Source organism: Tinamus guttatus, unplaced genomic scaffold, assembly GCF_059628265.1.
Source record: "Tinamus guttatus ecotype Peru unplaced genomic scaffold, ASM5962826v1 Tinamus_guttatus_pri_ptg000680l, whole genome shotgun sequence".
Lineage (NCBI taxonomy): Eukaryota > Metazoa > Chordata > Aves > Tinamiformes > Tinamidae > Tinamus > Tinamus guttatus.
The window spans coordinates 1-11671 of NW_028289214.1; the positions used below are offsets into that span (position 1 = coordinate 1).

Genomic DNA, 11671 nt, shown 5'->3' on the forward strand with positions numbered 1-11671 from the left:
CCTTCATCCTGTTCCCATAGACCCGCCCCAGCCCCCGCTAGGCCCCGCCCACAGCCTCCTCCGAAGCCCCGCCCCCGTCAGGCCCCGCCCACGCACTCAGGGTCACCCCCGGGTACAGGGTGCTCTCGAACCAGCCGCCCCCGCCCCCTCCAGGCCCCGCCCCCCCGTTAGGCCCCGCCCCCCTCCAGGCCCCGCCCACGCACTCAGGGTCACCCCCGGGTACAGGCCCCGCCCCCCTTTGGCCCCGCCCCCCCGTTAGGCCCCGCCCCACGCACTCAGGGTCACCCCCGGGTACAGGCCCCGCCCCCTCCAGGCCCCGCCCACGCACTCAGGGTCACCCCGGGTACAGGCCCCGCCCCCTTTGGCCCCGCCCACGCACTCAGGGTCACCCCCGGGTACAGGCCCCGCCCCTTTGGCCCCGCCCCCCGTTATGCCCCGCCCCACGCACTCAGGGGTCACCCCCGGGTACAGGCCCCGCCCCCGTTAGGCCCCGCCCCCTCCAGGCCCCACCCCACGCACTCAGGGTCACCCCCGGGTACAGGGTGCTCTCGAAGTAGCCGGCGAAGCCGTGCAGGGCGGCGCGGGCGGCCGCGCGGAACCGGAGCTCCGCCCACCGCGCGTTGTCCGGGGCGCCCGCTGGGGGCGGGGCCGCGCGCGTCACACCGGGGGGGCGGGGCCATGGCCGCGGCGCCGCCCCCTCCACAGGACACCGCCCCCTCCCCTCCTCGTGACGTTCACCGGGGGGCGGGGCCATGGCCGCAGCGCCGCCCCCTCCACAGGACAACACCCCCCTCCCCTCCTCGTGACGTCACCGGGGGGCGGGGCCATGACTGCGGCGCCGCGCCCTGCACAGGACACTACCCCCCTCCCCTCCTCGTGATGTCACCGGGGGGGCGGGGCCACGGGACGGCCGCAGCGCCGCCCCCTTCCCGGGACACCCCCCCCCGGCACCGCCCCCTCCCCTCCTCGTGACGTCACTGGGGGCGGGGCCATGGGACGCCGCGGGTGCCGCCCCTCCCTCCGCCCCCTCCCCTTTTTGTGACGTCACCCCCCCAATCCCCTCCCTCTGCCCCTCCCTCCACCCCGTGGGTGTGGCCGAGCCTGACGTCACCGCCCCCAGCCCCGCCCCCCTCCACCCACCCCCGTTGCCCCGCCCCCTCCGTGGGCACCTCCCCCGGGTCCCCGCCCCCTCGTGGGCGTGTCCCGGGCAAGCCCCGCCCCCCTGGTGGGCGTGTCCCGGTCGGGCCCCGCCCCGCACCTGGCCGGGGGTGCTGGAAGGTGAAGCAGGGCTGGGGCGGGGCCACCTGGTGGTAGTTGTGGAGCCGCACGACGTAGGGGGTCTCGAAGGGGGCCTGCCCCATAGAGACCCATAGCGAACCCTGCCCCACGGCCTGCCCCATAGCGCGACCCATAGAGACCCATGGGTACCGCTGCCCCATAGTGCGACCCATAGATACCATGGACAGCCCTGCTCCACGGCCTGCCCCATAGAGCGACCCATAGAGACCCATAGGTACCGCTGCCCCATAGAGACCCATAGCGAACCCTGCCCCACGGCCTGCCCCATAGCGCGACCCATAGAGAGACCCATGGGTACCGCTGCCCCATAGAGCGACCCATAGAGACCCATGGGTACCGCTGCCCCATAGGGTGACCCATAGAGACCCATAGCGCGACCCATAGAGACCAACCACCCACCGCCTGCCCCATAGAGCGACCCATAGATACCATAGACAGTCCTGCCCCACAGAGCGACCCATAGAGACCCATAGGTACCGCTGCCCATAGCGTGACCCATGGAGAGAGACCCATAGGTACCCCTGCCTCATAGAGCGACCCATAGAGACCAACCACCCACCGCCTGCCCCATAGCGCGACCCATAGAGAGAGACCCATAGGTACCGCTGCCCCATAGAGCGACCCATAGCGAACCCTGCCCCATGGCCGGCCCCATAGACACCACCCACATCCCGCCCCCCATCCCCCCCCCGCCGGTCACCTCGGGTCGCGGTCGCGCTCCCGGCAGGCCCGGACCTCGTTGTAGAGCTTGGAGGACGAGATGGGCGCCAGGAAGGACGTGTAGTCGCAGGGGATGCTCACGCCCCCCGCTGCGGGGCAGCGCCGTCAGCCCCGCCGCGACCCACGGCGACCCGCATCCCGCCCCATAGCAACCCACAGATCCCCACAGCGACCCACATCCTGCCCCATAGCGACCCACACATCCCCACCGCGACCCACGGCGACCCGCATCCCGCCCCATAGCGACCCACAGATCCCCACGGCGACCCACACATCCCCATGGTGACCCACATCCCGCCCCATGGCGACCCACATTCCACTCCACGGCGCCCCACAGATCCCCACGGCGACCCGCATCCTGCCCCACCGCGACCCACAGGGACCCACGGCGACCCACACATCCCCATGGTGACCCACATCCCGCCCCATAGCGACCCACACATCCCCACCGCGACCCACATCCCGCCCATAGCGACCCACAGATCGGCACGGCGCCCCACATCCCACCCCATAGCGACCCATGGTGCCCCACAGCGCCCCACATCCTGCTGCATGGCGCCCCACCGATCCCCACAGTGCCCCACAGCCCGCCCCACACCCTGCCCCACCTCCCGCCCCATAGCGCCCCACATCCTGCCCCATAGCGCCCCACCTCCCGCCCCACCTCCTGCCCCACACCCCGCCCCATAGCGCCCCATAGCGCCCCACATCGACCCACGTTTCAGACAAGGCTCCGCCCCGTCCAGGCACTCGGGCGCCAGCTCGTTGTCCCCGAACGACCCCAGCAGCTCCGACACCAGCAGGTCGGCCGGGACCGGGGGCCGCCAGCGCCGCATGTCCCCGCCACCACGGTGACCGCCGCCCCCCACAGCTCCCGCTGCCAGCTCTGCAGCCTGGGCGGGGCCAAAGGGGGCGGGGCCACAGGGGGGCGGGGCCAGAGGAGCAGGGATCAGCCCCATAGATCCAACCCGGCCCCATAGATCCCAGCGCAGCCCCATAGATCCAACCCGGCCCCATAGATCCCAGCGCAGCCCCATAGATCCAACCCAGCCCCATAGACCCAACCCAGCCCCATAGATCCCAGCGCAGCCCCATAGATCCCAGCGCAGCCCCATAGATCCCCGCCCACCACGGTGACCGCCGCCCCCCACAGCTCCCGCTGCCAGCTCTGCAGCCTGGGCGGGGCCAAAGGGGGCGGGGCCAGAGGAGCAGGGATCAGCCCCATAGATCCCAACACAGCCCCATAGACCCCAACACGGCCCCATAGACCCCAACACGGCCCCATAGATCCCAACGGAGCCCATAGACCCCAACCCAGCCCCATAGATCCAGCGCAGCCCCATAGATCCAACACAGCCCCATAGATCCCAACGGAGCCCCATAGATCCAACCCAGCCCCATAGATCCCAGCACAGCCCCATAGATCCAACACAGCCCCATAGATCCCAACGCAGCCCCATAGACCCACATCAACCCCATAGACCCAACTGGATTCTGTAGACTGGAACCCAACCCCATAGACCCCAACCCAGCTCTATAGACCCAACCCGACCCCATAGACCCCATAGACCCCAACCCAGCCCCATAGACCCCAAGTCAACCCCATAAACCCAACCTAGCCCACAGACCCGGCCCCATACACTGAACGCAGCCCCATAGATCCCAACCCAGCCCCATAGACCCACATCAACCCCATAGACCCAACCAGCCCCACAGCCCCACATCAACCCCACAGACCCCGCCCCACAGACCCGCCCCACAGACCCCGCCCCCCGCTCACGTGACCACGGCGCTGGGGTTCTTCTCCACGGCGTAGACCCGCACGCGCCGCCCCGCCCGCCGCGCCGCCCGCAGCGTCGCCGTCACCAGCGGCCCCCGCCGGCGCCCAGGACCAGCACCACCCTGGGGGGGGGGCACTTGGGGGGCGCCCCACGGAACGGGGGGGGCCCCATGGAACGGGGGGAGCCCCATGGAGGGGCCCATAGAATGTGGGGTGCCCCATGGAGGGGCTATGGGGCGCCCCACGGAACACGGGAACCCTATGGGGCGCCCCATAGAACAGGGGCTGCCCCATGGAGGGGCCTGTGGGGCGCCCCATGGAACACGGGAGGGGCCTGTGGGGCGCCCCATGGAACACAGGGACCCTGGGGTGCCCCATAGGGAGCTCTGTGGGGCACCCCATAGCACATAAGGACCCCACAGGGCCCCATAGAGGGGCCTATGGGACTCTGTGCAGTGCCCCATAGCCACCCCATAGAAAGCTCTACGGGGCTCCGTGGGGCGCAGCCTGCCCCACGGCCGCCCCACATCCCGCCCCACATCCCGCCCCACATCCCGCCCCACATCCCGCCCCACATCCCGCCCCACATCCCGCCCCTGGCACTCACTGCTCGTTCGTGTCCTTCTCCTCCTCGGGGCACCCGGTCCAACAGGCACCTATAAATGGCCTGGGGGAGGGGGCGGGGCACGGGGCGGGTCAGGGGGGCGTGTCCTCCCCTTGCCCCGCCCCCCCGGAAGCCCCGCCCACCTCCTGGTACTGCGAGTACTTGACCGGGTCCTTCTCGAAGACCTCGTACGTCTGCGACTCCAGGTTGTCCATGAGCGGCTGGGGCGGGGCCGCGTCAGGACACGCCCCCTCCCCGCGGCGCCCCGCCCACCGCCCCCGGACACGCCCCCCGAGGGGCAGCGCAGGGAGGGGGCCGCCCCCCCGGAGGGAGGCCCCGCCCCAGCAGGCCCCGCCCCCACAGGAAGACCCACCCCAGGGGAGGCCCCGCCCCCCACGAGAGGCCCCGCCCCCAAATGAGGCCCCGCCCACAATCCTTGGCTCCCCCTGGCACCCCAGCCCCAGCTCCCATAAAGGGGGTGGGCAACCCCCGTGACCCCGCCCCCACGGGAAGCCCCGCCCCCCACGAGAGGCCCCGCCCCCATTCCTTAGCGCGCCCCCCCCCCCCCCCAGCCCCAGCTCCCATCAAGAGGGTGGGCAACTCCCGAGGCCCCGCCCCCAGGGGACCCCGCCCCCCACGGGAGGCCCCGCCCCCAAATGAGGCCCCGCCCCCATTCCTGGGCTCCCCCACTCCTCAGCCCCCCCAGCCCCAGCTCCCACAAAGGGGATGATCAACCGTGTGACCCCGCCCCCCCGGCAGGAGGCCCCGCCCCCAGAGAAGGCCCCGCCCCACGAGACCCCGCCCCCAAATGAGGCCCCGCCCCCCTTCCTTAGCGCTCCCAGCCCCCCATGCACCCCAGCCCCAGCTCCCACCAAGGGGGTGGGCAACCCCCGTGACCCCGCCCCCCGGGAAGCCCCGCCCCCGGGAGGCCCCGCCCCCCGAGGCCCCGCCCACCTGCAGCGGCGCCTGCAGATAGTCCTCGTATCCGCGCGCGAAGATCTCGTAGGGCGACGGCGCCGGGCGGCTCTGCCCGAGGTGCTCCAGGTACTGCAGGTAGCAGCCCAGGGGGCGGCCGTGCCGGGGGGCGCCGCACAGAACCAGCTGCACGTCCAGCTGCAATGGAAACGTGTGGGGCAGCCCCATAGCGCCCCATAGCATCCCCATAGTGCCCCATAGCCGCACAGAACCAGCTGCACGTCCAGCTGTGATGGGGGAATGAGATGTGTGGGGCAGCCCCAGAGCGCCCCATAGCCCCATAGCACCCCATGGCTGCCCCATAGTGCCCCATAGCGCCCCATAGCCCCACAGCACGAGCTGCACGTCCAGCTGCAATGGGGGGAGAATGCAAAGGAATGTGTGGGGCAGCCCCATAGCGCCCCAGAGCGCCCCATAACCCACAGAACCAGCTGCACGTCCAGCTGTGGGGGGAACGGCATGGAATGTGTGGGGCAGCCCCATAGCGTCCCCATAGCCCCACAGCACCAGCTGCACGTCCAGCTGCAATGGAAACGTGTGGGGCAGCCCCATAGCGCCCCATAGTGCCCCATAGCATCCCCATAGCCCCACAGCACCAGCTGCACGTCCAGCTGCAATGGAAATGTGTGGGGCAGCCCCATAGCGCCCCACAGCGCCCCATAGCGCCCCATAGCCCCCCATAGCGCCCCATAGCCGCCCCACATCTCCCCACATCTCCCCCACCTGCAGCAGCCGCCCCACCAGTCTCTGGTGCGCCCGTCCCAGCACGGAGAAGCCCCAGCCCCATAGCTGCCCCATAGCGCCCCATAGCGCCCCACATCTCCCCATAGCTGCCCCACCTGCAGCAGCCGCCCCACGAGTCTCTGGTGCGCCCGGCCCAGCACGGGGAAGCCCCAGCCCCACGGCGCTCCCTGTGCCCCATAGCGCCCCATCGCACCCCATAGTGCCCCATAGCGCCCCATGGCTGCCCCATAGCCGCCCCACCTGCAGCAGCCGCCCCACGAGTCTCTGGTGCGCCCGCCCCAGCACGGGGAAGCCCCAGCCCCACGGCGCTCCCCGTGCCCCATAGCACCCCATAGCGCCCCATAGCCGCCCCACATCTCCCCACATCTCCCCCACCTGCAGCAGCCGCCCCACGAGTCTCTGGTGCGCCCGTCCCAGCACGGGGAAGCCCCAGCCCCACGGCGCCCCATAGCGCCCCACATCTCCCCACATCTCCCCATAGCCGCCCCACCTGCAGCAGCCGCCCCACCAGTCTCTGGTGCGCCCGTCCCAGCACGGGGAAGCCCCAGCCCCACGGTGCTCCCTGTGCCCCATAGCACCCCACATCTCCCCACATCTCCCCACATCTCCCCACATCTCCCCACATCTCCCCACATCTCCCCCCACCTGCAGCAGCCGCCCCACCAGTCTCTGATGGGCCCGTCCCAGCACGGGGAAGCCCCAGCCCCACGGCGCTCCCCGTGCCCCATAGCGCCCCACATCTCCCCACATCTCCCCACATGTCCCCCACCTGCAGCAGCCGCCCCACGAGTCTCTGGTGCGCCCGTCCCAGCACGGGGAAGCCCCAGCCCCACGGCGCCCCACACCCGCCCCATAGCGCCCCACATCTCCCCACATCTCCCCCACCTGCAGCAGCCGCCCCACGAGGCGCTGATGGGCCCGTCCCAGCACGGGGAAGCCCCAGCCCCACGGTGCTCCCTGTGCCCCATAGCTGCCCCATAGCGCCCCACATCTCCCCACATCTCCCCCACCTGCAGCAGCCGCCCCACGAGTCTCTGGTGCGCCCGTCCCAGCACGGGGAAGCCCCAGCCCCACGGCGCTCCCTGTGCCCCATAGCTGCCCCATAGCGCCCCACATCTCCCCACATCTCCCCCACCTGCAGCAGCCGCCCCACGAGGCGCTGATGGGCCCGTCCCAGCACGGGGAAGCCCCAGCCCCACGGTGCTCCCTGTGCCCCATAGCTGCCCCATAGCGCCCCACATCTCCCCACATCTCCCCCACCTGCAGCAGCCGCCCCACGAGGCGCTGATGGGCCCGTCCCAGCACGGGGAAGCCCCAGCCCCACGGTGCTCCCTGTGCCCCATAGCTGCCCCATAGCGCCCCACATCTCCCCACATCTCCCCCACCTGCAGCAGCCGCCCCACGAGTCTCTGGTGCGCCCGTCCCAGCACGGGGAAGCCCCAGCCCCACGGCGCTCCCTGTGCCCCATAGCTGCCCCATAGCGCCCCACATCTCCCCACATCTCCCCCACCTGCAGCAGCCGCCCCACGAGGCGCTGATGGGCCCGTCCCAGCACGGGGAAGCCCCAGCCCCACGGTGCTCCCTGTGCCCCATAGCTGCCCCATAGCGCCCCACATCTCCCCACATCTCCCCCACCTGCAGCAGCCGCCCCACGAGGCGCTGATGGGCCCGTCCCAGCACGGGGAAGCCCCAGCCCCACGGTGCTCCCTGTGCCCCATAGCTGCCCCATAGCGCCCCACATCTCCCCACATCTCCCCACATCTCCCCCACCTGCAGCAGCCGCCCCACCAGTCGCTGATGGGCCCGTCCCAGCACGGGGAAGCCCCAGCCCCACAGCGCCCCACATCTCCCCACATCTCCCCACATCTCCCCACATCGCCCCCCACCTGCAGCAGCCGCCCCACCAGTCGCTGATGGGCCCGTCCCAGCACGGGGAAGCCCCTCTTGTTGCTCAGGAACAGCCCCGTGGGCAGCAGCGCCGCCCGCACCGGCTCCCCCAGCCACCGCTCCAGGGCCGGCGCCGACGGCAGGTCCGGCCCCACCTCCAGCGCTGGGGGCGGGGTCAGCCAGGGGGACACGCCCCCTGCCACGCCCAGCCCCGCCCACGGCCGGGATCCGCCCCCCGGCTCCACCCACTGCCCCCGGCCCCGCCCACCCGTGGGATCTGCCCTCCAGCCCCTCTATAGCCCCCCCAGGCCCCGCCCCTGTTCCCCCAGCCCCGCCCCCAGGCCACGCCCATTGGTGGGGTCCCCCCCAGATCCTCCTATAGAGACACTAGGCCCCGCCCACAGGGCCCAGGCTCCGCCCTCCATCCTCCCAAGCCCCTCCCATTGGCCAGATCCCCCCCAATCCCTTCCAGGCCCTGCCCACTGCACCCAGGCCCCGCCCACGTCCCTCCAGGCCCCACCCACCACCCTCCCCCTCCCCACCAGGACCCCCCCCCGGTTTTCAGCAGCCCCGCCCCCCGCAGGCCCCGCCCCCCGCAGGCCCCGCCCCCGCTCACCCAGCCCCAGGCGCTTGTTGTAGTCACAGAGGGTGCGGAAGTTGTGCCACCTGCGGGGGGCGGGGTCAGGGGCGGGGCCAGGCCCAGGCACCGCCCCCTTTGGCCCCGCCCCCCTTTGGCCCCGCCCCTCACCAGAGCCACGTCCGGTCGTCGGTGTTACCGTCGGCCCCGCCCCCCGCTCGGCCCCGCCCCTCGTGGCCCCGCCCCTCACCAGAGCCACGTCCGGTCGTCGGCGTCGCCGTCGCCGTCGGCCCCGCCCCCCCGCGGCTCGTTGCTGATGACGTCATCGCGGGCGTCCTCGGGCGCCACCAGCGGCACCCGCAGCCACAGCTGGGGAGGGGGCGGGGTCAGCGTCGAGCCCCGCCCCCCGCCGCGGGAGCCCCGCCCCCATCCCGCCCTGACCCCATCCGGGTGGATCCCGGTCTATCCCATCCCCATTCCTGCCGTTCCCATTCCCATCATTCCCGTTCCCATCATTCCTGTGATTCCTGTTCCCATTCCCAATCCCCATCCCTCTTCCTGTCATTCCCATCATTCCCAATCCCGTGATTCCAATTCTCCATTCCCATCCCCATTCCAATCATCCCCATTCCCATCCCCATTCCCATCATTCCCATGATTCCCATTCCCATTCTCCTCATTCCCCTCATTCCCGTCATCCCCATTCCCGTCATTCCCATCACTCCCCTCATTCCCGTCATTCCCGGCATTCCCAGTGCTCACGGCCGCTCCGTGCTGCCCCCCCTGCAGGTTCCCGCGCGGGATCCAACCCAGGTGGATCCCGGTCTATCCCATTCCCATTCCCATCATTCCCCTCATTCCCCTCATTCCCATCATTCCCATCGTTCCCGCCGTTCCCGTCATTCCCATCATTCCCGGTATTCCCGGTGCTCACGGCCGCTCCGTGCTGCCCCCCCTGCAGGCTCCCGCACAGGATCCGGGCCAGGTGTATCCCAGTCTATCCCATTCCCATTCCCATCATTCCCATCATCCCCATTCCCGTCATTCCCATCATTCCCATCATTCCCGTTCCCATTCCCGTCACTCCCCTCATTCCCGTTCCCATTCCCATCATTCCCATCGCTCCCGCTGTTCCCGTCATTCCCATCATTCCCGGTATTCCCGGTATTCCCGGTATTCCCGGTGCTCACGGCCGCTCCGTGCTGCCCCCCCTGCAGGCTCCCGCACAGGATCCAACCCAGGTGGATCCCGGTCTATCCCATTCCCATTCCCGTCATTCCCGTCATTCCCATCATTCCCGGTATTCCGATCATTCCCATCACTCCCGTCATTCCCGTTCCCATTCCCATCATTCCCATCGTTCCCATTCCCGTCATTCCCATCATTCCCGTCATTCCCATCATTCCCGTCATTCCCATCATTCCCGTTCCCGTTCCCGTCATTCCCATCATTCCCGGTGCTCACGGCCGCTCCGTGCTGCCCCCCCGTCAGGCTCCCGCACAGGATCCGGGCCAGGTTGGCTCCGCCCCCTTCCGGCCCCAGCGGCACCAGCAGCGCCGGGAGCCCCAGGTAGGCGCCGAACTGGAGCTCCTGGAGGAGGGCCTGGGGGCGGGGCCAGCGCGTGGGGGCGGGGCCAGCGCGGGGGGCGGGGGCAGAGCATGGGGGGCGGGGCCAGCGCGCGGGGGGGCGGGCCCTGGGGGCGGGGCCAGAGCGGGGGGCGGGGCCGGCGCGTGGGGCGGGGCCTGGGGGTGGGGCCGGCACGTGGGGGCGGGGCCAGCGCGTGGGGGCGGGGCCAGAGTGGGGGGCGGGGCCTGCGCGTGGGGGCGGGGGCAGCGTGGGGCGGGGCGTGGGGGCGGGGCCAGCGCGTGGGGGCGGGGCCAGCGCGCGTGGGGGCGGGGCCAGCGCGTGGGGGGCGGGGCCGGCACGTGGGGGGGCGGGGCCAGAGCATGGGGGCAGGGCCTGGGGGCGGGGCCAGCGCGTGGGGGGGGGGCGGGGCCGGCACGTGGGGGGCGGGGCCAGAGCATGGGGGTCAGGGCCTGGGGGCGGGGCCAGCGCGTGGGGGGGCGGGGCCAGCGCGTGGGGGGGCGGGGCCAGCGCGTGGGGGGCGGGATCCGCGGGCGGGGGGTGGGGCGGGGCTGGGGGCGGGACCCGCGGGCGGGGGGCGGGGTCACTGACGGCCTCCGCGTTCCGTCGCTCCTGCTCCAGCGGCGAATCCGGGCGGATCCACGGGGAGACCTTCCCCACGATCAGGGTGTTCCAGTCTGGGACAACGGGGGGACGTTGGGGACAACGGGGGGACATTGGGGACCCCCCGGGGGGCGGGGCGGCCGCGCTGGCCCCGCCCCGCGTGACGTCACGGCGCGGGGGGCGGGGCGTGTCCTCACCCCTCCCGGAGAGCAGCAGGTCCGAGCGCGTGAGCGGCCCCGGGCGCCCCCGGGCCGGGTCCGCCCGGAACTCGCGGCGCTGGCGCGGGTGGAACACCGGCATGCACAGGAAGTCGAACCTGCCGCGCCGGAAGTGGCGTCAGCCGCCGCCACGTGGGGCGCCGCCGCTTCCCGCCGTTTCCCGGTTTTGGCGGGACTCACCCCTGCCGCGCCACGGCGCCCAGCGTGCCCGCCACTTCCGGCACGCAGCTCAGGTCCCGCCCGCTGGACACGCGCGCGCTTCCGGCCGCCATCCCGGGACCGGGAGCGGGAGCCGCCGCCGCCGCTGCCGCCGCCGCCATCGCTGCCGCCGCCCCGCCCCTTCCGGCCCCTGCGCCCCGCCCCTTCCGCTGCACCTGCGCGCAGCGGCGCCCAATGGCGGCGCGTTGCCCCTAGCGACGGCTCCGCCAATGGCGGCGCGTTGCCCCTAGCGACGGCTCCGCCAATGACGGCGCGTTGCCCCTAGCGACGGCTGCGCCAATGGCGGCGCGTTGCCCCTAGCGACGGCTCCGCCAATGGCCGCGCGTTGCCCCTAGCGACACGTTCCCCCCCCCCCCCCCGGGTCGCAGGCGCAGCCAATCAACGCCCGCAGCGACGGCCCCGCCCCCCGCACAGGCCCCGCCCCCTCCCCGCTCCCAACAGAAGCCCATTGGGTAGAAGAG

General features: G+C 72.1%; 1 pseudogene; it reads right to left on the bottom strand.

Annotated features, from left to right (window-relative positions):
- Positions 1–519: 519 nt before the first annotated feature.
- On the bottom strand, positions 520–11313 carry LOC148591884 (protein arginine N-methyltransferase 5-like; annotated as a pseudogene).
- Positions 11314–11671: the final 358 nt, after the last annotated feature.